The sequence below is a fragment of the Gavialis gangeticus genome, unplaced genomic scaffold, assembly GCF_001723915.1.
Source record: "Gavialis gangeticus isolate Ggan-Ray unplaced genomic scaffold, GavGan_comp1, whole genome shotgun sequence".
NCBI lineage: Eukaryota > Metazoa > Chordata > Crocodylia > Gavialidae > Gavialis > Gavialis gangeticus.
In genome coordinates this window covers 115131769-115140578 of record NW_017729022.1, presented here as the reverse complement: position 1 = coordinate 115140578, position 8810 = coordinate 115131769, and the positions used below count along the sequence as shown (strand labels likewise).

Sequence of the window (8810 nt, the reverse complement as noted above, 5' to 3'; positions counted from 1 at the left end):
GGGGTGGAAAGAAGAGTGTGTGTGGTAGGCCTGTGTGAGTCAGCAGCGATCTGATCTGGCTTCAGATCTGGCCGCTTCGGATGGCCACGATCTGATCTGGAGCTTCAGACTGGGTTTCCACCTCGATCCAGCCGAAGCTTTGGAGCCACCTCGAAGATCCGGCCACAGGATATAATGGGGGGATCAATGAAATATCTATAACTTTGTTGTTTTTTGTCCATTTTGGATGAAACACGCAGGGATGGTAGCTTCTGCTGACAGCATAAAACCTGCCAAGTTTCAAGAAGATTGGTACAGGGGTTTGGGGGGTACTGTACCTCAAGCTGCTGACAGGCAAAACTCATGACATAGATGACCCCATGTGTGTTAAGGCACAGTGGGCTGAAAACTGCAGGGGTGGTGCCCTGGCTGAGGCCATGAAACCTGCCAGGTTTCAAGGAGATAGGTGCAGAGGTTTGGGGGGAACTGCACCTCAAGCTGCAGACAAGCAAAACTCATGACATGGGTGCTTGTGCAACTGTGTCTGCCTTGGGGCAGTTGATTGTCTGTATTGATTATTTCCTCTCCTTAGTCTGTGGTTTTGTAGGTGGATCTCCGAGGCAGCTCTGAAGTTTCGTAGCCGTTTTGGCTGGATTGAAGCAGGAAACCAATCCAGTGCTCCGGATCAGATCACTGGCATCCGAAGCAGCTGGATCTGAAGCCAGATCGAATAGCTGCCTACTCACACAGGCCTATTCCTAGTCAGTTCACGTATTGTGTCTCTTGGAGTTTTCTGTCATCTTTCATGATGTTTGACATGGGTCCTTTGAATCTTCAAACTCCAGGGAGTTGCTTGCAGCCAGTAGTTTCTCTTGTGACTAGTTTGGAGATAAACAAGTCACTTATGAGCCTACAATTAAAGTTCCCTATTAGTGGACTTGGACAGAAAGCTTATTTACACCTGTGTAACCAGCCTTTACCAGCAGGTATGAACAAGGAGCAGACAGATAATGCAAACTCTACTTAACTGTGCCATACAGTTGGTGTATATTTAACTTCAGAAAAATGGGAGTAAAACTACACTCAACTAAATTCCAGCAGTAGGTATCATCTGTCCAATGGCATCCCTGAGTAGCTGTTTGGTTGATGCAACAGGTTATCATCTTTATCTTTAGCTAACATTTTATCACACCACCAAGTGGCAAAGAGCTGTAATAGTGGCTACTGTGAGCAGCTACTCCCAGATGACTGCTCATCTGTCCACTCTGGATCGTGGGGTAATTTATATTAGTGTACAACAGTGGCATAAATTACACTAGTATAAATGTCATTTGTCTAGACCCTGAGAACCTTGGAGAAGATTTTCCTCTCCCACAGAAAAACCTGTAGGACTGGGCCTCTGGGAAAGAGAACTCAGTGAAAGGAACTCTATAAAAATGTCCTCATATTATTCCCAGGAGGCAAGCTCCCAAGGTCAGATACCCATGCTAATCTGGTAAATTTAAGATAAGGGTGACCAGTCTTCTGGGATAAATGGCTTACAGTTTATATTTTCAGCAGCCTGAGGATGGTCCAGTAAGTGGCACACTTGATTAGGTTGTTACATTTTTATAGATTCTTTTTTGAACTGCAAATATGTGTTTTTAATTGTGCTTCAGTAATTAAAAACACATCGCTGCTGATTTTCATCATTCCCCACATCTAAAAGGAAGGGCTGTCTGCCAGCCTTGGGACCTCTGAGATTTTCTGCTTTTTGTCATTCTCCACTGTAAAGTTTGCCAGTACTGGAGCCATTATTCTAGGCAGAGAGGACTCACTAACACATTCTCTTCATACCCCATTGTTGCTCTTCCTTTCCATATGGGTCACTGATGAGCAGTGCCAGTCTGAGGAGCATGCTGGTTTGGAGGCTGGTGCAGGTTGCTTTCCAAGGTTTCTATTTAGTAGAAAAATATGAAATACTATGAATAATATGAAAATGCAACAATCTGTTGGAAAATGTGTAAAAACATGCACTTTAAACTTATAAGAAGAAGTGAATGGGATTGTTCATATGTTAAAGTATGGTTGTAAGGCAGTAATTTTCAACCTGTGGAATCGTTTGAAGGGTGATAGGAGGCATGAGAAGATAAGCACAGGTTCAGGTTGTCCTTCCCTGGTTGCTCCCCCACCCCCACTACTCATCTCCTGTGCACAGAGGCAAGAACACACTCATCCCTGCCCAAGTGCTCCTTCCTTTTCCCCAACTGCCCAGCCCCTTTGTGAGGAAGTAAGCACTGTAATAAATAAATGGGGTGCTGCTCAATTCAGAGAAGGCTTATGGAAGGGTGTCTGGACTCTAAAAATGTTGAGAACCACCGGCATAAGGGCTTCACTGGATTGGAGCTGTGATGTTCACCATCTTCTAGAACTGAGTCTTAATTCTATGAACTTAATCTCTCATCTAAACCTCACATCCCCATCCCCGTGTGAGTGACAAAATGATATTCTAGATGCATCCTAGGTTATCCTAAATGAAGGGATGAACAGCCTACCTACAGAATGAAAATAATAGCACTGTTTGCTGTTTGTCTGTGTGTGAAATTTGTGACTAGTCAGATTGTGACTTCCTTTGATGCAGTCAAAAGATTATAAAGCATCACAATATTCTGTTATATTCACTTTGAGCTTTTCTACTCTGTCTCTTTTGTAACTTGTAACTGTAAATCTTTTAAAACCTTACTGCCATTACAGAGGCAGATGGACTCCTTTTTCACCTGGTAGGTAAAGGTGACTCAGAATTTGAAAGCAGAAAAGTCTGGGGGTGAAGAAAGCTCTTGAAGGGATCTTCAATTGGAATAGGGCCAAAGTTGTTCACACTTCTTTGCTTCAAGTGTTATTTTCCAAAAGATGTCTTCAATTTTCAAAAGCTTCCCTATCTGTGATCAATATCCCTAGGGGTAATAGTGGGTTTATATCAGTGCTTCTCAGCCAGGGTGCAGTGTCACCTTGGGGTGCCTTTAGATCGTTTCAAGAGTGTCACAAGGTAGGTATGCATTAAGAATGCAAACATGATTCACAAGATAGACCCATAAATATAGTGTTACAAAGATTTTGACCTGTTGTGGCCTTTCTGGGTTCTTTTTAACAGAAAAGTTGTTCTATTATTCTCTATTGTCAGAAATGCAAGTGAAAACTTAAGAGCTGGCATTTTCTGAAGGTTGCCTTAACTCTTAAAAGGTTGAGAGCCACTGGTTTATATTTTGGCTAAGAATGCATGCAGCCAAAATGAGGCTTTATTTTAAAAGCTATAGAAATGAGATATAAAAGACAGTGACTGTGCATGTGTCTTACTACCCTGATGATGATAACTCTCAGACTATCGGTACTCTCCTCTCTCACTGGGTGGTTCAGAGAAATAGAATCCCTCTCCTATTGGTCACTGTTGAAATGCATCCTATCTGCTTGTATCCCCAAAAAGCAGGTAGAGTTCATCTTTCATAAGAAAGGATGTGTGGTAAGTAGTGGCAGATAAAAGGAAAGGTGCTGTTTGCCCCAAAGAAATTCCTGTGGGTGTACAGGAAAAGAACATAAGTGATGCATCCTACTGCCTCTCACTGCAGAGTTGCAGGGGTAGATGTACACAGGACCACTGTATCCCCACATTTTGATAAAAAGCACACAAGTTGAAACCTCACAGCTGTGTATTCAATTCATGCAAATAAAACACACTTCCTTAGGTACTGAGAACATCTACCACTTTTTTTCTCGCTCAGTTGAGTTACCTCTTGGCTACTGCAAGGCTTTGGTGTCAGAACTGTGCAGTAGATTTTGTGTGCAGTCTCTCATTGCAGAGGGGGTGGGGTTTTGTGATGCAGTATTTTGTGATGGAAACTGGCTCACTTGGTTTGTGCGATATTTTGCTGTTTTGTTTTTCAATGTTGCTTTAATACATTTTCTTTCCACCCCCCCAGGCAACAGAAACAGAAAAGTCCTTTACAAATGGGTAAGATATAAGGACAAGCCATGTCTGATGCCCCCAGAAAAGTAACCAGAACACCACGCCAATTCCAGTGATGGTAACATGGAAACTGAGGCCTGTTGACCATCTTACAGGCTGTTCATTCAAAGTGCTCTGGAATTCCCTAGGGACATTGAAACAGACACCTGTGCACCTCCACAGCACTGGGATAAGGATGCCTATTTTAAGTCCTCCTCCAGCTGAAGGGCCTAGGGCTGGCAAATGCTTAGGTCAGCTCTGAGGAGGGCAACATGACAGTTACTCTCTAGAAAATTACATGGTCAGCCTGTCTGTCTGTCTGTCCATCCCTCCATGCCCTGGATCACTGTGCATTTATAAACTACATTTTCATAAGTCAGATAAACGGTAGGTGTTTAACCAAACCCAGTGAATTATAACTGTCCTATTAATGTTTTACAACTGTGATGATTAGCTGTGATATCGAAGGGGTGTGTGCAATATAGAGGCATTTCACATCCTCCTGTAAGGTATCTTGCTTATTTTGTGTGCAGTGATTGTTTGTCACATACATGTTGCTGATGCTTCTCTCAAAGGAGGCAGATTATAGTGCTTTTCATTGACCGTGGAGAGCCTAAGAAATAACACTGTTCAGTTCTCATCTTCTAATTCAGAAAGTATAGTGTCCAAGTACTTCTAAAATGCAGTCTGATCGTATGTGTTGTCTTGAAATGCTCAGAGTCCCTTTTCATTGATCAGTTGTGTAAAAACCTTTTCAAGCCCCAAGGCTCACGAAAGGCCTCCTAAGCCCGAGCAAACAAGGGGGTAAAACCTGAAGGAAGACTGAAATAGAAGGGAACAGAGGAGGGATGGGAAATGATCCTCTGGCCCATAATGCACTGTGCTTGACAATAGCAAGCACCTGTATGTAGCCATGCAGCCAAAGGTGAATGGCCAAAGCTGGAATGAATGTTTCATGCCCTTGGAGATGGGTAGAAGTGGGTGAGAGAAGCCTAAAGGAGTTAGGTGTTAAACTCCTACTGAACCTGAATGGGTGTTGGATACTTAACTCACATTGCCTCCCTTTATAAATCCTACCCCATAAGTTTACATGGGAGACTTTTTAAACTGATTGGCAGTCATTTGTTTCTGGCAGTTTGTGAACAGTGATGGAGGAGAGATCCCCTTTAAGATGCAGCTCCCTGCCCTTGGTAGCCTGGATGCTACCTCCTAGAGGCTGTTGACTTACAGGTGCAGTCCTTTGAACTGCATTGTACTCCCTGATCCCTCTGCCTTCAGTAGAATTTGCTGGCGCTCAGCATCTCATAGGATTAGGCCCAGAGAGATTTGGGACAGTGGAGACAAAAATACCCAGGAAGCCTCTCTTGCTTTAGGTCCTCAGAGCTGATGTCTTGCTGTTAGATGGGTTTGCAAGGAAATAGGGGTGTTAAAGGATTGTGGAGGCCCACATCCTCTTGCTAGTATTTCAGACCATTGAAACTACACCAGTTTACACCAGCTGAGTCCCAGTATTTCTGACAAGAGTCCAGCTGTTTTTCTCTTCTCCTTTAAAATCCAGTATTTTAAAATGAATTGATTTGGGGAAAGGGAGGCATTTAACTAGCTTCTCAGATCTTGATTCTGAAATTCAGTAATTACACTGTGCAGGATCCTTGCTGGGTGTCCTTGCATCACGGGTGGAAGGCTACACTGAGGAGGAGGGAGCTGACCAAGCTTGTTCAGTAACATGCTGCATCCTTCTGCATATGGTTCCATGCTGATCAAATCTAGCCTCACATAAGTGAGAAGCTGATTAGCTCAGTTGCTAGATATCTGTGATTACTCTTGCCAGTTAATCCACTGTTAACGGGCTGGCCATATGAATAAAACCATATTTTTAAAACATTATGTATGTTTTTATCTCCCAAAACTGGGTGGGTTCCAGAAGCTAATGATACTTCTATGAAACACTTGCTCTGTAACGGATACTGATGTGCTGCTTTCTCAGTAAAGTTCATGGTTATTTGTAGAGGAAAAAAATTCCCTCTGAGGGACCATGTCCTGCATTGCTACCATACTGCAACAGGGTCCATGTCAGGAGAGGGCCTGAAAACTCATTGGGTATTTTCTCATGTTGCATGCTGAGTCAGTGTCAGCTGTATTAGAGCAGCCTGAATCTTGCTGATTTATGCCAGATTGCAGTGATCAGAGGATGAAATAAAGGAGGCAAGGAGAAGCAGAGCACTCTTGTGCTCTAGTCATGTTTCCAGCTGTAGACCTGTTCTCTTACCAAATTATCATAATTTGCAATAGTGTCACCCTATAGAACCCCACTTCCACTCTTCCCCCCAGTCCCAGCTTTCTAAAGATACCCGTGAGATGGAAGCATGTTTTCAGGAATCATTTATTTCAAGGGCTCTGGCCCAAGTTCATTTAGTCTCTTAGGAGGTGCAGCATTGTGGTACTAGTCACCTATAGTGACTTTAGGTTGCTCCCCCTGACCTGGACTGTCTGGAGTGCCCCTTGCCCATTCCACCTCTCATATTACCTTACCCCAGAATTGAGGAGAGCTTCAAGAAAGACATGGCATGGCCACACCTTACCATCATTGTCCCTGTGCCTGGAGTTTATTGCCCATCCTACTACCCATTATAACCCTTTGATTCTAATGGAATAACGTAAGCAGGCCACATGGGGAAGAGAACAACGGCCCATTTCCCTCACTAGATGGAGTTGGTTGCTTCTGGTTGCATGAAAGGAATAAAATGAAGGTGATTTTGAGTGTGCAGTGCTGTTAGCAGCTTATGCCTTGGCAAGGATGCTTTGCCAGGATTCCAGCCTGTGCCTGAGATCCACTGTTCAACTCTCCCCTAAACCCCCGCCACATCTCAAAAGAGCTGGCTGTCTCTGATCCAGGCCTCACGCTTCACATTCTTTATGCAAAAGGCCTTGGCAGTCTATGTGGTGTTTTCATTCGGTTGGTTTCTGCGTCAGCTTCTGGTTCACACCCTCCTCCTCCTCCTCTCTCACAAAGCTCCCATTCTTCCACCTGAAGAACATCCAGTAACCACCTCAGGCCACATACCTTCACTGTTTGTATAGCCCCCTTCCTTCCCTTCTGCAGTCTACAAGCCAAAATTATCTCCTCCTTTGCAAGAATGCCTGCACAGTAAAACATTGCCACCAATGGTGTGCACAAGAGGAGCTATGTAAACAACATGCAGACAGCCTTCAGGTGCCCACTGCATGGCTGGGAAGGAGTAGACAGCAATGCCAAAATAAAAAAACAGGATGCCCCCAGTCACTGAAGAACTAGCAGGCAGAGCTGGTCAAGATGTGATATTTTCCTTCTTAAAAAGACAGACAAAAATGAAAATTTTAGGCAGGGGAGGTTGATTTTGTGCAATATAAGTCCAATTTCTAAAAACCAGAAAGCTTTCCACTGGTGAATTATTTTAATGAAAACTTACTTTTAAACACAATTGACATTTTTAAATGAAAATCTCCATTTTGTCAACAAAGCCACTTTCCATCAAATCAAAGTATCAAGGGAAAATTTTCTACCAGCTTCTAAATGTTTGTAGGAAAACAATCTCACAGCCAAGGGGACAAAAGACAAGTACTATGCCCCATGGGCAGATCCAGGATTTTGTGAAAGGCAGGGTACAGGAGCACCCGCCAGTGCCACAAATGTAGCTGACCCCTCCGTGCCCAGCTACCCACAGGACAAGCAGTCTCTCTAGAGGGAGCAGCAGCAGGGAACTTTTTAAAATCCCCCAATCAGGTAAGAATCTTCCATCCCCATTCTTTGTCCCCTCTCCCATTTTCTCCATCCTTAATAACATACCCTCCTCTCCATTTGCTGATCCTCTGCCTATTGCTGCCTCTGTCCCCAGCTGCCTTGCTGGGGAGAGGCAGGGAGGGGAGGTGGGAAGGCTCCAGAGCTTTGATCCAGCCAGGCTGCACAGGGAGCCAGAATCAGTCAAAGACAGCAGTGGCACTCTGGGCTGGCAGAGGACCCCTGGAGGAGTGGGCAGAGAGAAGGTACCCACCCACTGCTGCTACTGTCCCTTGCTAAGCCCAGCTCACTGCAGAGCCCAGCTGGAGCAAGGCAGGAGTGGCCATGGAGGCCTTCTGCCCCTGGGTCAGTGGGGACAGCAGCAGGTGGGTGATGGGGGAGGAATGGGAGGCCAGGAGACATGCCATGGAGTGGCAAAAAAGGAAGGCAGTTATTACTTCTTACAGGGAGTTAAGAAGTCCCCAGTTGCTGCTCCTATAGTGTTGACAGAAAGCAGGGTGTGTCTGGGCCACTGCACCCCTTCTGGATCCACCCCTGCTATACCCCCAGATACTAACCAGAAACCATGTTGCTACTCATGCTGCATTCAGAATTCTAATAAGTAGGTTATTACACAGAGAAAGTCAGTCCAATCAAGCTATAGGTACAGCCTTGATCTTCCTGTGTGTGTCTACATATGCAATTAGAGTGGAGCAGTAAACTCTGGCACATATTGTGCCAGAATTTATTGCTCCCAGGTGCCGCATTTGAATGTGTGCTGGGGACCACAGCATGTTGAGCCAAGTCATAGAATCATAGAATCAATGAGTGGGAAGGGACCTAGACAGATCATCTAGTCTGACCCCCTGCCATGGGCAGGAAGGAGCACTGGGGGTGGGAGGGGTCATAAAACCCCAGCCAGGTGCCTATCCAGTCTCCTCTTGAAGATCCCCAGGGAAGGTGAGAGCACCACCTCTCTGGGAAGCCTATTCCAGGCTCTGGCCACCCTTACAGTGAAGTAGTTCTTCCTAATACCTAACCTAAACCTATCCTCCCTCAGCTTGTGGCCATTGTTCCTGGTGACTCCAAGGGGGG

The 8810-nt window shown here is 44.9% G+C and overlaps 1 long non-coding RNA gene across 1 annotated transcript in view; it reads left to right on the top strand.

Moving 5' to 3' along the window:
• Window positions 1–5845, top strand: part of LOC109296564 — a 50482-nt gene extending 44637 nt beyond the window's left edge. The window contains exon 3 of the long non-coding RNA XR_002096986.1: window positions 3933–5845. This is a non-coding gene — a long non-coding RNA (uncharacterized LOC109296564). The remainder of the gene's footprint in view (window positions 1–3932) is intronic.
• The last annotated feature ends 2965 nt before the right edge of the window (window positions 5846–8810 follow it).